This window comes from Pelodiscus sinensis, chromosome 28, assembly GCF_052426305.1.
Source record: "Pelodiscus sinensis isolate ZL-2025 chromosome 28, ASM5242630v1, whole genome shotgun sequence".
Lineage (NCBI taxonomy): Eukaryota > Metazoa > Chordata > Testudines > Trionychidae > Pelodiscus > Pelodiscus sinensis.
In genome coordinates, this window is record NC_143079.1 from 14113615 (window position 1) to 14135882 (window position 22268).

The 22268-nt window shown below is 52.4% G+C and overlaps 1 protein-coding gene across 8 annotated transcripts in view; it reads left to right on the plus strand.

Annotated features, from left to right (window-relative positions):
• Positions 1-22268, plus strand: part of TET3 (tet methylcytosine dioxygenase 3) — a 163695-nt gene that overhangs the window by 14142 nt on the left and 127285 nt on the right. Inside the window, exon 1 of one of the 8 annotated variants that reach the window (XM_075910911.2) lies at positions 5854-6284. The exons of the other annotated variants lie outside the window; for them this stretch is intronic. The gene's annotated coding sequence lies outside the window, so the exon portion shown is untranslated. Of the gene's footprint in view, positions 1-5853; positions 6285-22268 lie in introns of those variants that run through there. 8 annotated transcript variants of the gene reach the window in all.

Consider the following 22268-nt stretch of genomic DNA (forward strand, 5'->3'; position numbering starts at 1 on the left):
GGAGCTCCTGCCCCCAGCCCTGTGTTGGGGCTGGCTTCCGGCTCCCAGCCCCCATGCCGGGGCTGCTGCTGGCTCTACAGGCTCCCAGACCCCTCTGCAGCACCTCTGTCTGTGTTGGGCCGGGTTCCCCACGTACAGAGGCTATTCCAGATCTCAGAGCACCCCCTGCCTTCAGGGTGCCTGGGCTCATCATGGGCAGGAGCTGCTCCGGACGAGAGCAGTCCCTGTCTGCAGCAGGGCTGGGGGAGCCCCCTGCCCCTATCCCCCACCGCTTACCAGTTAATTTTTCACATCCCTAATTTTGATGCGCATATGTGCGTAGTTGTTTGTTTTTTCCCTAATGTGAATTGTTTTAAGGAAAAGTATGAGGCCACCAAATAATTTGTCCGGAGAGCCCTGGGTCTAGCTGGTGGATGGAAGATGAGATGGCAGCCAGGCCTGGGAGTTGGCAGACCTGGGTTCTAGTCCCAGTTCTGCCAATACTTGCTGTGGGATTGTGAGTGTCACTGCCCTTTCTCTGCTTGTTTCCCTTCCCACGCACCCAGTCTGTGTCCTGACTGTTGTGTTTGGAAGCTCTTCGGGGCAGGAACTCTCGCTCTGTATGTTCAGTGCAGCAGGGCCTCGCTCTGCATTTCGGAGGTCTCTAGGTGTTACTGTAATACAGCTAGCAAGGCCAGACAAAAAGCTGGCGGTGTTTAGGACAGGGTCTTGTTACCCTCAGACTAGGGTTTATTGGCCTCATATGGAAGAAATGTGGGGGTTGGGAGAAGAGGGTTGAAATAGTGCGGAGCTGGTCTAGTTTGGGGCTAGGCTCTGGGGATTAGTCCACAAAACTTGACCCATTTTCATCTTCCCGTCACTAATTTGACTCAGATTCTGATCTCCTGTTTGCACTGTTGTAATTGCAGCATTGCTCTGCTGAAGGAAGTGGAGTGACTCTGGACTACAACCAGAGTGACTGTCTGAGGCCTTGTCTACACTGTGGGTGCGGGGGCACCAGAACTAAGCAGCTATAGTGCCTTAGTGTAGATGCTTTCAGTGGCAAAGGGACTGTTGCTGTAGGAACTACCTCCAGGAGTTACAGAAACTGGAAGCTTTCTTCCACTGAATTAGCTGTGTCTGTGCCAGTTGAGATGAGCGTAATTGTGTTCACATCCCTCCTCCCACATGTCATAGTGAAGGGTAGACCAGGACTGTGAGCAGAACCAAACCCTTTGCTCCACTCCAAGGCCAGGCTCATTTCGGGCATTGTTGGGGGCAATGTGGCTCTTCTGAGGAGGAGGAGAACTAGCTTCTCTCTTGGACATGATTGTTTCTGTTGGACTCTGCTGAAAATGCCTGTGTCTGTCAGGCCTGGGCTGGATTCCCTTGGCATGGGGCATTGGCTCACAGAGAAGGGGGGATTTCTGTAGGTTAGTAACTCTTGTAGTGACTCCTTTCCTCCTGCCTCTCACTTAGGAACCCAGCAGGCGCCCTGCTGTGTGTATTCCAGGCCCTGTATAATCACCTGGTCGGAGGCAGGCGTGGGATTTCACAACTCATTAGTGGCCCATCCAGCAGGGAGAGTGGATTTTGCAATTGAAAGAGCCTCTTGCCCTGCCCTCCTCCCAGCTCTACCTGCAGAGCTGTGAGCATGCTGAGGGGTTTGCTTCAGTGCCCTAGTGTCAATCACCCAGGGGTCTAGCTGTGGAGATGGGCCAGGAGAGGTCTAGATCTAGGAGATGTCCATGCACACTGTCTTTGCGTGGCTGACCCAAGGAGTCTCATGCTGATGGTAGGGGTGTAAAGGGTTAACCCGTTACCTGGTAAGCATTGCTTTACCTGCATGCTTACGGGGGTAGCCAGTTAACTGGTGCGGCCCAGCCAGGGCAGCCTTTGCCCGCAGTGCAGCAGGCTTGCCAGAGCACCCTCCACCCGTGGCACAATGCAGCGGAGCAGCCTGCGGCGCGGCGGGCAGGCCTGGTTAACCGGTTAAACGTAACGTTTAACTAGTTCACTTTTTAAGCAGAAGTTGGTCTCGCTAGCTGATGGGCAGGTGTGTGATTGGTTGATTGGCTGGTGGATGACACTGGCTGCCAAGTTGAGTTTGAGTCTGTCGAAGGGCGCTTGGGCCTGGTGTCCTTGGCTCCCCTTAGGGTGCTCCGATACTGGCTCCATCCTTCGGCAAAGCGGAACAGTCCCCTGCTTTAGTGGGGTGCAGAGGAGAAGGGGCTCAGAATCGGGAGACCTGGATTCTTTTCTCCCAGGCTCTGCTACTGACTGTCTCTGTGTCCTCGGTCAGGTGCCTTCCTGTGTGTGCCTCTGTTTCTCTCTTTGCCCTGGGGCTGTGGGCAGGGGAAAGGGGGCTTCATGAAGCTTGTCAAGATTCTGGGTGCTGCTGAGTGCAGCTCCCCGTGATCAGGAGTAGCCTTGTGTGGTATCAACATTGGATGAGGGGGTGGAGTCGCTCTTCCATCTTCTAAGGACAGACCCAGCCCTGGGAGAATCTCTGGCTCCTGAGGAGTCGTGGGCCCCGGGAGGCTTTTTCAGCCTGCGGGTCCCTCTCCAGCTTGGAGCTTAGGGCTAGGGCAGGGCTGGGGAACCCTTTTTGGGTTGGGGGCCACTGACCCACAGAAAAATCAGTCGGGGACTGCACAAAAGTGAGAAGCAAAAAACAGTAAGAGAAGAACAGCTCACTGACATGGCCCCCAGCTGAGAAGCAGAAAGCTAGACTCCCACATTCCCCTCAAACACCAGCGCCTGAGGGGCCTGCGCTCGTAGATTTCGGGGGGGGGGGGAAGCCTCCAGGCAGCACTTTACTGCACCAGCCAGGGGGAGACAGAGCCCGTGGATCGGATCTGGCTCTGGCTTTCCTGACTCACGCGTGGAGTGGGAGCTGCTGTTCCAGCTCCCCGGGGAAGTGTGGATGGGGGGAATATGGGACTGGAGTGCCAATGTGGGCTCCCATTGTGCTGATAGTGAGGGGGAGCCCCAAGCCTTAGGGGCTCTGTATCCAGCCCCTGGGCATTAGGATCCTCACCCCTGGCTTATAGTTAGGGTCAGGGGCTGCTGGCTGGATCCTCTCATCTTGTGCCCTGCTGGGACTGCTGCAGCTCTTCCCAGGTCACAGTGGCAAAGCAGCTCTGCAGCTTCTTCCTTCCTTCAACCTTCTGGTTGACTTTGATTGGGGAGGGCAGGGAATGGGAGCGAATGCACCCCGAGTGCTGGGGGGGGGGGCAGGCTGCACGTATCCAGAGTCAGCGAGACAGTTTCTGCGGGTGGGAGAATGGAACTCCCTAGATCAGGGGTTGGCAGCCTTTTCAAACCAGAGAGCCAAACGACATCAAAGTTCAGAACAAGTAGTCAACAAAGAGCTGTACAAGAATGCCCATTTGCATGACTGAAAATATACAACTTAATGTTATTGATAGTTGACATGATGATTAATAATAGTACAAATGAAACATTGTACTCCCAGACTTTATTCAATGGGACTTCTGCTGCTGCATCTTTTCGCACATTTCTTTGAAGTTTACATGGTAATTGGTCAAATCCAGCTTCATGCAGCCATTCAGACTGTCTTCTGTCAGTCTTATGGCTGGGGATATGGGGGTGCAGGAGTCTGGACTGGGATATAGGAGGGGCTCAGGGCAGGGGGTTCAGGTGTATGATTGATTCGGGGTGTGTGTGTGTGTGTGTGTGTGTGTGTGCAGGAAGTGTTATGACGCTGTGGCCAGATGGGGGCTTGTTGGCCAGGCTTCATTTTTAAATAAAGTAAAATATTACGCTCAACACAAAAGGTTTCAACATTGTCTTTATGGCAGAGATTGGGAACTTGTTTGGGGGTCAGGAGCCACTGATCCACACACAGATCACACCAGGGAGGACTGAGGCCTAAGGCCAGATTAACTCTTCTGTGGTTCCAGAGATAGTGGATTCTGTGGGCTCTCCTAGGCTCTTGGGTGAGCTCAGAAATGAGAGGTCCAGTGTGCGGGACAGAGCGGCCTGGGTGGGATAGGCATGGGGGTGCAGGATCTGGGTGGGAGGTAGGGTTCAGGAGAGGGCTGGGGAATAGGGTGTCTGGCCGGGGGGAGGGTGCAGGAGCAGGTTGGGGGTGCAGGATCTCGGTGCAGGGCCTGGGTGGCACTTTTTTCCCCAGTGTATGTAACGGGATTTATTCATTGTAACAGATGCAAGTCACTTCCACGTGGCAGCCAGCCACTGTTCCACATGGGTCACGGAATAAGTTAGCAGCCCAAGGGCCGAGTGTGAAACGGAGGCTTTGCCTTTCCAGGAGCACAGGGAGTCTGGCGGCAGGTCCAGGTGCGGATGGGAACCAACCAGCTCAGTCGCGCTTCTTGTAGCTCTCCAGGCTGGCCAGGATCCAGCCTGCTGGCACCCGGAAGAAGGTCAGGAGGCTGATGATGGACCCCAGTGGTGCCCCAGGACTCTCTGGCGGGTGCGAGTGCACGGTGCACGCACATGGTGAAAGGCCATTTGTAGCTCCGGCTTCTGCCCCGATCGTGCCGCGAGGCTCGGGGCTTTCTTCATCCTCTTCCCCCTCAGGAAGCTGGCGCTGGCTCCAATTTTGCAGAGGGTGGGAGGCTGGATCGCAAGGGAGGTGCGGGGCGGGGGGGAGGAGCTGAACTCAAGCTGCAAGCCATATTTGGCTCCTAAGTGAGACATAGGTTGCTGACCACTGCCCTAGATGGTCTCTGCTCCATTGACCCTGATTTGGTTGTATTCTGTATGGGCAAACTTGGCACAATATTGAAATTTACATGTCGATAAGTACCAAGAGAAATAAGTGTGTGTGTGTGTGTGTGTGTGTGTGTGTGTGTGTGTATGGTGAAATCGATGTTTACCAATAAAAGCCGAATCTCTCCCCCCCCCCCCCCCCAAGCCTGTACCTAGGTTTTTATATTACGCCTGTCACTGTGGTATCTAAGTTAGGGATGTTAGTGTTCACAACTAGCCCTTTACTGCTGAATGGTGTAGGTTACTCTCAGCTGGGAGCTGGGCTCTCAGGGGCTGGCGGTCTTGGTTCTGGGGAGGCTGCGCTGCAGGCTCTGTAGCATAAAGCTAAGCTTTATACCGGAAAGCCCGCAGCACGTGGAACTGCTAAAAATCTCAGCGGTTCCACGGTTGCCCTATCACATGATTTTTAACATCCCCAATCTGAGTGCCTTCCACAGGACCCTTAGCAGCATGGCAATCGGCTGTCACGTTTGTTCTCCCCCTTTCTCCAGAGGGAGCAGAGTGGGCCGTGAGTGCCAAGTTTTGGTTGTTTTCTATTTTGTATAAATATATCTGTTGCTCGGGGTTTCTGTTCGTGAAGGCAAGGTCAAAGAAATGCCCTTTGCACTTGGAGCAGAAAACGGTGAGGTGAAAATTGCCACCAGATCTTGACAGCACACAGCTCTGAGTTACAGAGCCACAAGGAGCCGCTGGTCAGTTACAATCCCGGGGCAATGCTTCTGTATCCCTCCTGCCATCCTTCTCTGGGCATGGCGGGGAGAGAGAGAAAGAATCCCCAGGAAGCTACTGGTCGGAAGGTTTCATATGGGGGAGAGCTGTACCTCTGCTCCATAGGGGTGGGGTGATTAGCTGAGGATTCAGAAATGTGGGTCATCCCTGATCTCCTTGGACCTGTCGTTGTGTTCTGTGTGTACCGCACCTAGCTCGGTGAGGTCTTTCTCTATAACTAGGTCTCCTGGGCACTACGGCATTCAGATGATAATGATCTCTATTGACCACATGGCAGAAGCTGCTCAGGACCTTGAATTCTGCAGCTCCCCTATAAGAGGTAAAAGGGAGGGGAGGAGAGGGGATCGTCCTGCCAGGAACAGCTGAACTCGTGGCTGAGGGAAGGGAGAAGGGCTTTGGAGCCAATATTTAAAATTTCAGTAGCGACGGCCTTCATTCCTTTCAAGGGTTAAATTTTCCATGCGGTGGGCGGAGATCTGCATTTCCTTTCTAGGCAGGAGTTCTCCCTAGTCCTCAGGTCGGAACCAGCCCTCTGAAAGTTGGAGGCACTCTCCCCAGTTTCTCCTCTGGCATCTGTCCGTCCCTGTCCGTGACTCAGTGTGGCTTGACTCCGATTGGGCTAATTATCCCTTTGCCAGCCCTCGCTTGCTGAGCTGTATAGACATGCAGATGTGTGGCTTCCTCCTGCCGTGCGCAGCCAAGAGCCACTGCCCTGGAGACGGGCTTCACTGTGCCTCTGCTCCTGCGCTTGCCACTACCTCGCACCCTTCAGCACTGTTAGCAGAGATTCTCGAAGCCCATCGCTGCTAACTTATTACGTGAGTTACAGGACTGTCTGGGGGTCCCTGTCAGTTTTGGGTTCCTGCTCTGCTAGGTGCAGTGCAAACAAGTGGTTTGTTGCAGCTAAGAGCAAAGGTGGGAGAGAGGAAATCATTTTTCCGTGGAGATAGATCTGTGGCGCTGAGGCCCAGGAAGTGTTTGGCATTTATAGGTACCAGTTGGGCTCCAGAAAAGCCTGGATCACTTGGGGATTGCCTGTTCTGTGTGTTTCCTCTGGAGCACCAGGCTTTGGCCGCTGTCGGAAGACAGGATGTTGAACTAGAACCTTTGGTCTGACCCAGTGTGGCTGTTTTTATGTTCTGCAAATGTTCAGTGCTTGATTTTGTGGTGGTCTGCTCCTAGGGTGTCCGTTTACACCAGACTATTCAGGAGTGGCAGCCCTTTGGCCCAGAGTTCATGACAAGTGTGGATGTTAGAGCTCCCCTTTTCAGGTGTGTAACCTGTTCCTTGCAGGAGGGAGTGTTTTCAGCCCTCGATAGCTACCCGCTGTCAGAGAGGGCATGTATCCGCACAGTTCAGAACTCGCGCTACATGCTGTTAACTTGGTCGCTTGGACAGGGCAAGAAGCAGCCTCCTTTGATATCTCTCCCTCCCCCCCCCCCCCCGTGCTGCCTGCGTCCGTTAATTTGCATAAGTAATTGACGTTTCGTTACTGGATCATTACAGATACTGAAAAACCTGAAAAATGTGGCAGAAACTTCCATTCAACTTTGGGAAATTTTTTACAGGCAAATTATACTTGTGGTGAGGGGAAACACTGCTCAGGCATAAAATTACAGCTCAGAAAACAAGTGGAAATCCACCCTGTACTGATCGCTCGTTTTTAGACCTGCAGATAAAATTCAGAGGTTTTATAAAAGCAATCAAGAGGTTAATCCCCTCCAGCCTCTGATGAAATCTTCCTTTGCCGGATTTAATTTCATCCCTGAATCTTATTTGTTCTCTTTTCTTCATCGCCTCACAAGTGTTTTACCAGTTTTGTGTCTCCTCCCTCGTAAAGCCTTGCCTTAGAATGCCAGATTGCTCCTTTGGCTAGACTGTCCGTGAGAGAAATATATTCTTTCCTATTAATGAGAGGCGATTGAATGCTTGAAGCCTTCTACTGTATCTCTCTCTCAGCTGCTCCGTGTGCCTAATCTGGTCCTTGGGCTAGCTTGTGTGGGAAAAGGTTTACCCTTTCTTCCTGAAAGGGCTTTGAGAGTATATCACAGACTTTAGAGTGGAGGTGATGAAGGTTCATTATTTGATATCTATAACTAACACACCCCACCATTTAAAGGGATGCTGTCGAGGTAGAAATAATTGCCAGACGGCTAGTGATTGAGTACCTTGGTGTTTTCTTTTGCTTTGTTTCGTTTTGTTTTGTGCTCAACGTGAGATTCGATTAACGGGATCTGACTCTTTCTGCAGTGCCCAGTAGGTTCTGCAAACTAGGATTCTTTTAAAGGTCTCTTAAATTGGGTGCTGAAAATTGCTAGTCACTCCCCTCCCTTCCCCAATCTTTAAATGCAAATCTGCTTGGCAAAGTGATGTACAAACAGCATCTGATCTCCTCTCTGGGTAGTACAGTGGTTCTCAAAGTATGGCCTGCGACCATCTTGCAGGTGGGCCTCAGGCTCGGGGCTCAGCCCCCTCCCCTCCGTAGTGGGGAGTCCGTGCTGGAGCTCCAGACTGCGCCCCCTGCCCCCCGTGTGGTTGGAATGCCAGCACTGGCTTCCCACTGTGTGTGGAGGGAGACTCGAGCCTCACTGGCCGGATCCGGCTCAGTGGGGGAGGAAGCGGCTCTGTGCGCTGCCACTCCCCCTTCCCCGCAGCTGGGGGAATGGCAGCACAGGAAATGGCTCACCTGGAGACTTTCCCTGCTGCTCCCATTGGCCAGAATCATGGCCGGTGTGAGTAGCGGGAGGGCGGGGGCAGTTGCGTGGAGCCAGGTAAGTGCCCTCATCTCCCTCATGCCCAAGCCCCAGGTCCCCACCGCTCTCACACATGCACACCCTCCCACTGAGACTCCCACCCTGTTCCTGCACCTTTCCTGCTGCCCAGGCTTCAAACCCCCACCTGCACACTCCTCTCTTCCCCCCCCCCCCCACGCCCAGTCCACCCCACCCTCAGCCCACTCCTGAACCCGACCTCCTGCCTAGATCCCCAGCCTGCTCCTGCTCCCTACCCCCTGCCAAAATCCCCCACCCTCAGCCCGCTCCGGAACCCTGGCTCCTGCTCCTGCACCCAACTTCCTGCCCAGATTCCCTGCCCCTAGCCTGCTTCTGCACCCTACCTCCCACCCAGACCTCGCACTCTCCTGAACCCTACCTCTTGCCCAGGACGCCCGCTTTCCATCCTGCTCCCGCACCCTACCTCCCGCCCAGACCTCGCACTCTCCTGAACCCTACCTCTTGCCCAGGACGCCCGCTTTCCATCCTGCTCCCGCACCCTACCTCCCACCCAGACCTCGCACTCTCCTGAACCCTACCTCTCGCCCAGGACGCCCGCTTTCCATCCTGCTCCCGCACCCTACCTCCCGCCCAGACCTCGCACTCTCCTGAACCCTACCTCTCGCCCAGGACCCCCGCTTTCCATCCTGCTTCTGCACTCTACCTCCCGCCCAGACCTCGCACTCTCCTGAACCCTACCTCTCGCCCAGGACCCCCGCTTTCCATCCTGCTTCTGCACCCTACCTCCCACCCAGCCCTCGCACTCTCCTGAACCCTACCTCTCGCCCAGGACCCCCGCTTTCCATCCTGCTTCTGCACCCTACCTCCCGCCCAGACCTCGCACTCTCCTGAACCCTACCTCTCGCCCAGGACGCCCGCTTTCCATCCTGCTTCTGCACCCTACCTCCCGCCCAGACCTCGCATTCTCCTGAACCCTACCTCTCGCCCAGGATGCCCGCTTTCCATCCTGCTTCTGCACCCTACCTCCCACCTAGACCTCGCACTCTCCTGAACCCTACCTCTCGCTTTCCATCCTGCTCCTGCATCCAACCTCCTGGCCACATACCCACCCCCTAGTCTGCTCCCGCACCCTACCTCCCACCCAGACCTCCTGAACCCTCCCTACTGACCAGACCCTGCATCCTCATCTCTATCTTGCTCCCTTGCAGTCCCCTCTCACACATTGAACCCCCTCATTTTTTGGCTCCACCTCAGAGCCTAGGGGCCCCACAAAATCTTCTAGTCCTGGGACCCCAAAAGAGTTAATCTGGACTGTGGGAAATCCTGAACCTCTGTCCTCCCCTCTCTCCCCTACTGGGGGCTGGAGCACAAGGGGAGAGAAGTGTCTGAATCAGGGGTCACATCAGTGAGGGTTGTTTTGTTGGGATTTTTTTCTTCTAACTTTTGTGTGGCCCCGACTGATTTTTCTGTGGGTCAGTGGCCCTCAGCCTAGAAAAGGTTCCCTAAACCTGCCATAAATAAAGTCAGTATTGAAACCTTTTGTTTTGGACATAAATTAATATTTTACTCTATTTTCAACAAAGTTTGGTAATCTAATATGATAAAGCGAGAGCGCTCAATCTGTTTCATGATTTTGTTTTGGATTAATAATGTTTCCTTTCTTACCGGTTCTATACGCTCCCTTACGTTATCGCTGCGTATTTATGTTTTTGTGCTCCAGGAGCCTAATATAAATAACGTAAGGTATTTGGAGATAAACAAAGGCAATTTATCATCATGGGTAGTTGGCTGGTGGTCCGCGAAAAGGCTTGCCTTGAGCAAGGTGAGCCACAGGCCAAAAAGTTGGAGAACCACTGATCTAGGGCCAGGAACAGGTGACTTTTTTCATTGTAGCTGTCCTGCCTGCTTGCTAGCCCAGCCGAGCACTGGGAGGCTGGCTTCTCCTTGTGCATCAGCTTCAGAATTGTTGATCCCAGTCAGCCTGGGCAATTCCACTGACAGCTCAGCTGGAGAGTTATCCCTTAGGCCTACAGCACCTGTCGCACTGGTGACCATGTGTGAGCAGGGAAAACACGTGGGAGACGTCTTCCAAAGCACCCAGGTCACTGGGACTTAAGCACCTACATTGCTTAAGTATTTTGGAAAAGTTCATTTCCCTCTCCCTTTCCCCACTTCCACTGCAGTCTACGAGCCAATGTGAGTTTGCAGGGCTGGCAGCTTTTATGGGGCAGACACCCCCTTCTTGATTTACTTGCAAACTGACCTACATTTTAGACTCCCGGAATCCACCTTGGCACTTTGCTTTTCACAGTAGCTATGTGCGTTGTGGGGCTAAACTTCCCCGTCTCCTACACCCCACGTGGTCTCTCATCCCCAGGGCAAACTGGAGGGAGCGTGCTACCAGCTCGGAGAGACGGGGCGTCACAGTAACGCCGCATCTGCACTAGGAGCACTGCAGCTGCACCGCTGTAGCGTAGCTGTTACAGCCGATGGCAGGCATCCTTCCCTCCCTGGTGCAAATCCACGGCTCTGAGAGACGGGAACTGGGCTGCTGGATGGATTCTGCGTTCCCGCCGTTGTGAGATTCAAGCTCCCATGTGAATCCGACGTCCCAGCTCTGTGCCAAATGCTGCCAGGATTGGGGACGCTTGTTTAAAGCATTAACAATAAAAAAAAGTTACTAAATTTGTCAGCCCTCGGGAGCCAGCTGGCTGCTATTTCTTTAGGCTTGGGTCTGTTTGCAGGCACTACATCAGGAGGGAGCTTTGAATCCCCTTGCCAGGGCGGCCCTGAACCTGCTGCTTGCCAGCTTGCGAGGGCGGTTTGAGTTGCCAGTACGAAGCGGTCGGTGAAAACTCAGTGACTAAGCAGATGTATCGGAAGGACACCTGCTAAAAAGCAACACTTTGCACCTGCTTTCCTCTTGGCGTCTGTGCTGGAGCTGTAGGGAGTGTGTAGCGGGATTGGTGCAGGGGGGGAGGACGGGTCGTAGTGAGAGCACTACTTCAGCTGTTGGGGTATTCGCTCCTGTGAGTTCCCTGCTGTGCCTCAGACTCTTTATATGACCTTGTCCAAGCCATGTCGTGTGTGTCTGTAAGCTGAGTGCTTAAGTGGCCACCCAGGAGAGATTGAAATGCTGCCCAGCTAGTAGCTGGTGTTGCTACTGGTGGTGCATATCTGCTCATAACAAAATTTATTCCACACAAGGATGGAAAAAATTAGTGGGAATATTGCATTAGTCCCTCTGTGCTTCAGTTACCCATCTGTAAAATGGGATAATAGCTCTGCCCTCTCTCCCAGGATAAATGCACTAGAGTGTGAACTGCTGTAGTAAGGGGGTCAGATCAGGACTGTACCTGTCTGCTGAACTGGAACAGGACCTGATGACCGAGCCTCAGAGCCATGGTTTCTTGAACTGCTGTGTTAAAGGAAGTGGCAGCTGCTGTCTGTTCTGTTCTGACTTCATGGGCCCCGCTCCAGGTGCTGCTACAGTCATCAGCTGTGCAGACTCCAGGTACGCCCGTCCTATGCCTTAGATGGCATCTCGCCCCCTTAAATGCTGCATAGGACTTTGCCTTAGCGGAGAGTCTGTGCCTAGCTCCTCCCAAGTCGCTCCACTCAACTTGCAGATGTGCTGGGAGTTTGGTCTGCTCACTGCTCCTGTGGGGTCCTCGTCAGTAGCTCCAGGTAGGATAAGCCTCCTGCTTCACCTCTGCCATCTCCTGTGGCTGTTCCTTGCCTGCACACACCCCTCGCCCCCTGCAGAGGGGACCTAGCCCCTCGTTCTTCTGCCTGCGGAATCCTCCTTTCCTCCTTTTTGCTGCTGACGTCCGTGGCTGATTAAGAATGATGATCAGCCTACAAAGGCAAGGGATGTTACCATGCCTACAGCGGAGATCTTTCAAATCTAGGCTGTGATGTTATCAGCTAAAAATGACTTTGGAACAAATTGTGTGTGTGAAGAGAAGAGAAGAGCCCAGTCTGCAATCGAGTGTTGCTTTAGTTGCGTACAGTGAGGCAGGGGCAAGAATAAAATACATTTGCGTTGTCTTTCTTTTTAAACAATAGTTGCTTAATTAACTCTCTTGGTGATGCACAGTGGTCCTTTTTTGCTAATGCGTCTCGTTAGGACGTATTCTCGGAGTCATGTGGTCATCACAGATTTTTGCTGGGAGGAGCTGGGTGGCAGATACAGTGAATTTTGCCTGTCTAGATTGCATAGGGACACAGCAGTTGCCATGTTAGATCAGACCCATAGTCCAACTAATCCTGTGTCCTGCCTTTGATGTTGGCCACTACCAGATGCATCATGGTAAGAGGATGCAAAGGGTTCAGGTGTCATTAGAGGAGGTTTTGGAAGAAATTGATAAACTAAGCAGTAACAAGTCACCAGGACCAGTTGGCATTCACCCAAGAGTTCTGAAAGAACACACACGTGAAATTGTGGAACTATTATCTGTAGTTTGCAACCTATCCTTTAAATCAGCTTCTGTACTAGGGATGTAATAGGGTAGTCGATCAACTGATTAACCGATAAGCAAAAGCTTACCAGTTAATGCTCTAGACTACACGCATTTCCCTCTCCCCTCCCGCCCGCTTTGCCAGTAATGTTTTTAGCAGGCTGGCCAGCAGCCCGGCTCAGTCCTGGCTTGCAACGAGTCCGGGACCTACCCCTGCTGCGGCTCTGCATTTCAAGTGTATTAGGAGCTGGGTGGGCAGGCAGCCCGGCTCAATTCTGGCTCACGCCGCGTCCGGGAGCTCAGCCCCTCCACTGGACAGGGTCTGCTGCCACCCCGTGCTGCTGCTTCTGGTTTTTAAAGTGGCTCCCCTTACCGACCAGCTCCCAGCTGGTTCCTGCATCAGAGTCAGCAGCGTAGAGTGGCAGGGGGCTCCTCGGGAGCTCATAGGTTGCTGGCCCTCCCTCGGGGACTATAGAACAGTTGAGTAACTGATAAGAATTCATGAGGTTAATCGACTATTCTATTAATGGATATTTAGCATCCCTATTTGTACCTGATGACGGGAAGATCGCTAACGTGATGCCAATATTTAAAAAGGGCTCTAGAGGTGATCCTGGCCATTACGGACCAGTAAGTCTAATGTCAGTACCAGGCAAATTAGTTGAAACTATAGTCAAGAATAACATTGTCAGTCACGTAGATGAACACAATTTGTTGGGGGAAAGTCAGCATGGTTTCTGTAAAGGGAAATCCTGCCTTACTAATCTGCTAGAGTTCTTTGAGGGGTCAACAAACGTGGACATGGGGGATCCAGTGGAGATAGTATACCTAGATTTCCAGAAAGCCTTTGACAAGGTCCCTCACCACAGGCTCTTAAGTGAAGTAAGTTGTCATGGGATAAGAGGGAAGGCCCTTTCATGAGAACTGGTTAAAAGACAGGAAACAAAGGGTATGAATAGATGGTAAGTTTTCAGAGTGGAGAGAGGTAACTAGAGAGTTTGTACTGGGACCAATCCTAAGCTCATCCAGGTGGTTGTGAATTTTGTTAGCACAAGGCTGGTTCCAAGAGGGATGGCGAGGGCTGACTGCACAGGGGTAGCTTATACGCGAGGCAGGGACGGGCAGAGGGAACTTAGTGACTGGATAGTGCACTCCTAACACTGACCAATGCAACCCCAGGTGACTGGCATCTAGAATGTAACAAGACCTTTGCTGCTGAGGGATGGGCAGCGGATTCTGATCCTGGTTAATTGGTGCTACTCAACTGATTTAGACAGTGATGCCTATGCTAACATGCTTGGGTGCTGAATCTTCTAAATCTGACCTATGCTTTTCTGCTCTGGACTGACTCTGCTTAGCTGTTTGGGGTCTGAACCTGGCCAGCTCCTGTATCGCTCCCAGATGGGATGGATGGATGGTTTGATCGGCGATGGTTTATACCTCTGCATGTAAAAGAAGGCGCGCAGTAAAAACGAATTGCGCACCTGGAGGTGGGTTCCCTGCCTACCCATATGTGCTGCTGCAGCCACTGCTAGTGTTCCTAGTTAGGGGAAGGCGAGAAGCTAGAGGTGATGGGGTCTCATGCAGTCAAATGCACCGTCCTCGGTGGCAGGCAGATTCCTTCCTGTGCAGCATCCCCCAGTGGCTGCCTTCAAAGATAGGATCCTCTCCGAGCTGGAAGGACAGTTCATTGTCCCTGCGCTGCTGTATAGATTCAGTGGATGTAAATGGTTCTGTGCAGAGAGAGCCATTTGCCTCGTCTGGGACCCGAACAGATGGAGAGCATGGTCTCATGCCCCTGCTAACAAGTGAGGTGGGGGCGTGCTGCCCCACTAGCCGTTTGTCTGGAGGGGCGGGGCTGAGCTGTCAGTAGCCTCTCTGCCTGGGGCTGGTGATGCATTGTTACGCCATGTCATTGTGAATTAATGCAACCCCCACCACAGGTTGCACAACCAGCATTGTGCAAGGTTACAACACCCAAGATAATAATAGCCATGTATTCCTTTCGCTCACAGATCTCCCAAGTGCTTTATGGGTGTTCACCAGACAGGCCTTGCAACCGTGTGCCAATATTGCCTTTGGCAGATGGGGAAACTGAGGCATGCGGGGGGGAGGGGAGGAGAGGAGAAACTGGGAGAGTGATTTGACCAAGCATCACCCGCCAAGTCAGTGGCAGAGCTGGGAATATGACCAGGAATCCTGTCTCCCTTTCTCCTGCTCTAACCAGTGTCATATACTGCTTCTTGGTGAGCTGTGTTCAGGATTTCTCTGTCAAGGACACACCGTTGGATTTTGGCATATGTGTTGAGTTGACTGCAGTGCGATGGAGAAAATTGCCCTGCTTCCAAAACACGGGTCTGCGGCTGTCTTTGGTCCGACAGGAGTGTGGGATGGGGCAGATGCCATGGGTGAGACGCTGTTTGCTGCATGGGCGTGTGCAGTGGCCGGCCGGCTGCTTGAAGAACCAGTAATGCGTTAGCACCGCTGTCTGGCTTCCCTTCCCTCTCGGGGTGAGAGGCAGCAGCTCTTTGCCAGACAGTGGTGCAGGGGACAGGAAGTGAAAACATACTGACGGCAAGGGAAACTACCGGGGGGTTTCAGGAGTTCAGGGGCCCCAGTTGGTGCTGTGGGAAATCTTGCTGGTGTAGGAAGGCGGGGGGAGAGTGTTGTAGTTAGGGTGCCAGGCTGACATTTGGGGGACCCTGGTTCCGCTGCTTCCTTTCTCTGTGGCTCTGTTTCCCAGCCTGTAAAAGGAGGAGGTCAGCGTACAGATGTAAGCGACTGGTCGAGTAGCCGACTACCCGATAAGCCTACGATTATCAGGTAGTCAAGTCAGTACTTGACTAGTGGCTTCTACCCCCCGGCTGCCTCTGTCAGAGTTAGTAATGGGGGGGAGCATGAGCCGGTTAAAAGCTGGTTCCCCCTAGCGCCATTTCCACAGGGGGGCAGAGGTGCAGCAGGGGACCAGGCACGAGCCGGGACTCAGCTGTCCTGGCTCGCGCCCGGTCCCAGACGCTGCACCTCTGCTTTGTAAATTTGGTAAGAGACGGGTGACTCTTACGGCATTTAAAAGGCAGAGCCACAGTGGGGTTAGGTCCCGGGGCCCCAGGAACCAATCCTCCTATGGCTCTGCAGCTTCCTCCCTTATCGACTAATTGAGTAGTCAATGGAAATTCCACCTGAGCTCTGATCCTGTTGGGTGACATTGACCCCAGCCAGAGAGGGGGGTATGGCCATGTGAGAAGCTGCTGCGGGAGAGGATGCTGAGTTGCCACTCAGATGGACGGGACAAAGGGATTAAATGTTAACCCCCTGCCAGCTTTTGGTAGGCAGCCCCTTGCCTATTATGAACCGAGCAGGTACCTTGGATCCAGCCTGTCCAGAACTTTGAGGGGAGTTCTGATCTGAATCCACGCTATCGAGATGCGTGCAGCCACTTGTGCCGTATGCGTCACTGTAACATGTCTATCCCCCTGGAAAGCCAAGGAGCAGCCAGCTTTGGGTGCCACAGACAGCAGGCATGCCAGAGTTGGGCACAGCTGGGTGAGTGGTACCCACAGCCCTGCCCAGGTACAACAGGCTGAAACCTCCGCCTTCATTTGCCAGCTTTGCAGAAGCCCTCGTTCCTTCAGAGAGGGCAGAGCTTGTACATGAGTCATAATGGTGCTTTAGGATCCGAAGCGGGGAAATGGGTCCGTGCATGCTCTTCCTTGGCGCCTCATGCCAAAGGGAGAGGGGCTTTTCAGCTGTGGGCGTGTTGTGGACTCCTGCTAGAGAAAGGGAATAGCTTTTTGTCTGGGAGGTCATTCGTAATTGGGGGGAAAGGTGAAGCCCTACTGCTTTTGGGATCACAGTGGGAGGCTCTCTGGTGGGCCCCAAAGAAACACCCCCCCCACGAGAGGCACAGCGCCTGTGACCCATTCACCACCATCCGTTTTCACTGCGACTGCCCTCCAGCCTTTCTCATTCTAATGAGAGCTGCCTGAGAAGCTGGTTAATGACAAACTCCCTGGTCAGCACTCCTATGCGTTGGGAGCACAGACGGCCATGCAGCCAGCCAAGGAGAAATCTAAGGATGGTCACGCTGGCACCTGTGGTCATGTTATCTGGTGTCCTGTTTCTGACCCTGGCCAGCACCAGCTGCTTCAGAGAAAGGCGCATCGAGGAAGTGAAGGGATAACTTGCCCTCAGGGAACGATTCTTTCTGACCCCTAGTGTTAGAGTTTAGTTTATGCTCTGACACATGAGGGTTTCTAGCCCTTCCAGATTAGTTAGTTCTGTTTAATCCCATGCTGTTGTAACTGCAAATGCTCTTGCTATCCATAGAAATCCTTTTAAGGATTCTGTTATGCTCTTGCCCTCTGTGAGATCATGTGGCGGTGAGTTCCAGAGGCTTACTAAGTAATATTTGCGTGATCCAGGTCCTTTTAAAATTAATGTGGTTTTCAGTGCATGTGGCTCGGTGAAGGGCAGATTTTCCATTTAAGCAAGAACTGTTTGTCCTTTTAGTCTGATTGGTTCTGACCTGGGAGGAGCAGTGATCCTTGCTGTATACATACACCAGGGCAAGGGTTAACCAGCTTGGGCTGAGACCAAACGCAGCAGTGGTCAGAGACGACCCTTGGGTACCAGCAACCTTGGACATTTTGGCAAAGCAGGGGTATGACAGATTCCAGATCTGAATTTCACAGTGTGCTGCCTGCCCTGGAACAGACTGTTCTGAACCCCTGGATGCCTGTTCCCTGAAATGCAAAGGTGCCTGCAACCCATATTTTGTTCCATGATGTTGGAGTCCTCTTAGGAGCTCTTAGGCAAACAGTCATGCAAAGCAAAGGAGCTATTAGCAGATACATGATAGTGCCCAGGAGCCCCTGTTATGGACCAGCAACCTGTTGTGCCAGGTGCTGTACAAATCCACCATCGCTAATTGGTCTGCCTCTCATTTGCTTCCAAAGGAATTGTGCCTGCATGTGATAAAGATACGTATCAACGTGTTTTCTGTTGACTGCAGATGGTATAGCTTCAGAATTCAACCCACAATTTCTTCAGCTCTTTAGAGGATACAAGCCTGAGCAAATATTATGAGTCTGGGCATGGTGTTTTTGCCTTTGCATTTTTTAATACAATGCAATGTATTTAACATCTGTTGTTTATACAGAACCACCAGTGCACAGAATTACTTATGCACAGCGGGTAGGAACAATACAGCATTCTCTGAATTGGGCATTATGTTGATGCATGCAAATCGACATGGAAAATAGGTGCTGTGTGGGTACTCCTGGGAAATTCCCTTTGCAGCCTTCTGCCTGGGTTTGGGCCTAGAACCCTGTGACACCCACAAACCTTACATCTAGCCCTGAGTTGTTAATAGTCGGCCTCCATGCCTAGAATGAGTTGAACCAATATCTTGGATCTGGACTTCCCAGAGCTTTGGTGGAGATTCACAATCACACTTGCAGGCTCTTGTTTGGAGGCCGTCTGTGGGTAATCTGGTGGTTTGGATCTGTGCTTGACTCAGCCTGTCAGCTTTTCATCCGCCCGCCAAAGCTCCGGTCCAAATACTGCAGAAACAGCTTGTCGTGAAAACCCCATGAGTCCCCGTGTGGTTTTGATCTCCAAGCATGGACCCTCCCTGGGTTCCTGGCCAGCCTTGGGCTAAGCTCTCCATCTGTAGTGACACCTACAAACATTTTGTGTGGTTTTTGGGGGTGGCGTGATGAAAGTTTCACCAAGCCCTTGCCTGAATTCAATCCCCGTCCGTGTCTGAAGGTGTGTGAGACTAATAGCACTGAGCACTGACGATTTCTTTTGATCCAGGCCTCTCTGAGAGCTTTACACAGATGAGTCAGTGTGCGATTGCTTCCATCTACAGATGAGGGAACTGAAGTCTGGGGAGAGGGAGGCGACCTCTGCCACAAATCAATGGCCAAGCTGGGGGAGGAACTGCGATCCTCTGACTTGCATGCAGGGGCAGTGAATGGTGCGCCGTGTGGTGTACAATGTATCTTTCCATGTCCCTTCTGGAAGTGAGAGTGAATCTTCCTTCGCTGCTCAGTTTCAGGTGGGGTTCCCTGCCAAGATCAGGGCTGTGCAGCTGAAGTGCTTCGCGAAGACACTACAGGAGAGCTTCCCCCATTGGCACAGGCACTCCACCACCCCAAGATGCGCTGGGGGTCAGGCGTGGGTAACGACGTCCCTAAGCGATGTACTTACTCCGACGCAAGGGAACAGTGCCAGCCAAGCCTCAATGACTTGCCTAGCAGGTCTGAGCCCCTGGTTTCCTGATTCCAGGGGCAGCCCTAGACTAGCTGCCAGCAACTGGCGCCCTAGGCGAACCATGCAATCGGCGCCCCCACTTCCAAACCCCTCAATGCTATGGCGCCACCATTTGGTGCCCCATTTAACTTGGCGCCCTAGGCGATTGCCTAATTCGCCTGTATGGACGGGCTGCCCCTGCCTGGTTCTCAGACCAAGCTGGCCTCTCTCTCTGGGAAGGACGATTGAAAAGCCCGCTCTGAGTGCCGTCACTGACTGGCTGTGTTGGTGCATGATGGGAAGCTGTGCTTTTTTTGTGACAGTATGGCCCAGAACGGCGTACCGTCCCCTATTTTCCCAATACAGAAAAGGAATGGCATTTCCCCCGTGTGTACTGGCACCTGTTTTCCTGGGTGGCTTGGCTCCTGGCAGAAGCTTGCTTGGGACGTGCAGTTTTTTATTTGTTTTTTTTGCTCAGTAACTTTGCCCCAGAGTACCAGCAACTTTTTTCTTACTTCCCAGCAGTGCTTTTTTTTTGTAACTGACGATGGGGACCCTGGAGGTGACTAAAAAGGAGAGGGTGGTTTGGGGGGGATCCCTTTTCCCAGGGCCTTATTCACATTCAGCTGCAGAGCGCCTGGGGGGCAGGTGAAGCAGAGAGCCCCACCCACTCCACCACCCAGTGACAGAAGAAATCCCCGTGCTTGCTCAGTGCCCTTTCCTGGTTTTCGAGTGGCCATGCACGTGCCACGTGTGAGCTGGAGCTGCCTGGTGCCCAGGCCAGCTGACCTCTCGCTGGCATGCTCGTGGCTTCACACTGCTGCTGCATCACACTTGTACAGAGTCTTTCATTCTTGGCAGCCCTTTACCAGACCCGTGGTGAGTATCTCTGACCTCCCTTTGCAGGAGCCTTGGGTCGGGCCTGGTCAAAGACTTCTGTGCTTCAGGCCGGGCCTGAGAGCAACACCCCTTTGCTCTGTTCCCGGTCATCCTGGTCGGCTGGAGTAGTAAACTGCGGACAGGGAGTGCTGCCTCCCCTTTTGCTCTGGGCACCGGAGGCAGGGAGCGGCTCCGAAGGTTAGTACTAGATCCTCTTCCCTCCCTGGCCTGCATCCCCAACTCTGGGAGGGAAGCGTGTCTGCAGGTTAGAGCAGAGGGCTAGGATGTAGGAGTCCTGGATTCTGCTCCTGGGCCTAGGAGGGAATGGATAGGAGAGGTTACAGTGGGGGGCAGGAGTGGGACAAGGTCAGGACTTTGGGGTCTCGCTACTCTAACCATCCTAGAACTGAGACTAGTACCCAGGAGTCCAGCCTTGCAGCTGCCCTATGCTAGATCCTAGAAAACACTCTCGATGAAACCAGTGCAGGGAACAAATACAGTCCTGTGGGTGGCTGACCTTTCAGCTTGCCAGCACACTTCACAAGGCTCCAGTTATCAGCCACAAGTAGCCACCCACGTGCACGCTTTAGTGCTTTGAGCAGGTGACTGCGTCAGGACTCCTGGAGTCTAGGCCTGCCTCTGGAGTGGTGTCGTCTGTCTCCAGCATTGTTGCTCACTTGCTGACTAAGGCAAAGTCACTTCTCTGTGCATCAGTTTGCTCATCTGCAAAATGGACTGACCGCCTCCTGTGTGAGGTCTGGAGCAAAGCGGAGCGAGTGTTTCTCGAGTGCTTTGAGACTGTTCTGTGGTCTCTGATCTCCCGGTTCATGGCCTGCTGTCGTATTAGCTACGGGACAGAAGTGAAGGGTAAAGTCTCTACTTCATCCATTTTCAACTTCCCTGTTCACCTTGGAAAATTCCCTCTGTTTCAGAAACAGCTGTGTGTTCTCTCAAGGCTCAGAGCCTCTTGAACAGAGGAAGCACCAGAGGTATTAGCTCACTGTAAAATTATGCTCCAGAAATGTATCGTTTCTATTGGTTGCACTGAAGGTAAAGCAGGTTTTCTGCACACTGATATTCACAAATGTTGCTGGCAAACTGTACTGGACATTTCAGGGCGATTAATGAAGGGCTTACAGAGCCTTTCAGCACTCATCAGATGTTTGTAGGTTAAGCCTGCAACGCACCATTAGATCAGTAGGTCTCCGCTTTTCCAGATTACCGTCCCCCTTTCAGGAGTCTGATTTGTCTCGCCTAGCGCCAGGTTTCACCTCACTTAGAACCACTTGCTTACGCATTTGGACATCAAGAGTGTCGCAGCACGCTCTTTTTGAAAAATTGCTCGCTTTCTCATTTTTACCAGATGGTTATAAAATAAATCAATTGGAATATAAACGTGCTCGTGTTTCAGTACAACGCGCAGTCCTGAGGCACCTTTGAGACTAATACACAGATCAGGTCATGAGCTTTCGTAGGTCAAACCCACGTCTACTCATCTGATGAAGTGGGTTTGACCCACAAAAGCTTATGACCTAATCTGTTTGTTAGGCTCTAAGGCAGGGATGTGAAAGTGTAAGCATGTGCGCAGTTAACCGATCAGCCTGGGCTCATCAGGTGACCTTCGTGGTTACACGCGGGCTACCGGTATGTGTGGGGAGCTGGCTTAAAATCTGGCTCCCCGCACTCATCGACGCCCAGGGAGCCAATTGCTGCCCCACGTGTAACCGCTGACATTTTCAGCAATTACACTGTTACTTAATTAAAGGCATTTTTAACATCCCTACTCTAAGGTGCCGTGGGATTGCTCGCTGTTTTTAAAGTTACAGACCAACATGGCTACCCCTCTGTCACATTTCAATGTGTAGTATATACAGCAGGATAAACGAGTCCTTGCCGGTATTGAGTTTGTACTGATGTCACTAACCTGTTTTGTAAGGGTAGATAAATAGTCTACCTTTGATGTACGTCCTGGAAGACCTCTGTGTACCCCCAGGCATATGTGTACCCCTGTTTGAGAACAGCTACCTTAGATCCTCCATTCGGGCCTCATAAATGAGACTGGCCTCTGAATTTCCCCCAGTTACTGCTCTGCCGAGCCCAATAACTTTTGCTTGTCTAAGGCACCCAGGGTTGAGCTGGAAAACCCACCACTTCCGTAGGTAGAGTGTTCTACTGGTTAATCGCCTGCTCTGTTAAAAATTGTGCCTCATATCTAATTTGAATTTGTCTGGCTTCATGTTCTGGTCTTTGCTGCTCGTTCTGCCTTTCTCTTCTGGATTAGAGGCCTTTAACATCTAATTATTTTTTTTTGTCCACTAAGGTACTTTTTACACCACATAGAATCATAGAATCATAGAATCATAGGACTGGAAGGGACCTCGAGAGGTCATCGAGTCCAGCCCCCTGCCCTCAAGGCAGGATCAAGCTCCGTCTACACCATCCCTGACAGATGTCTATCTAACCTGTTCTTAAATAT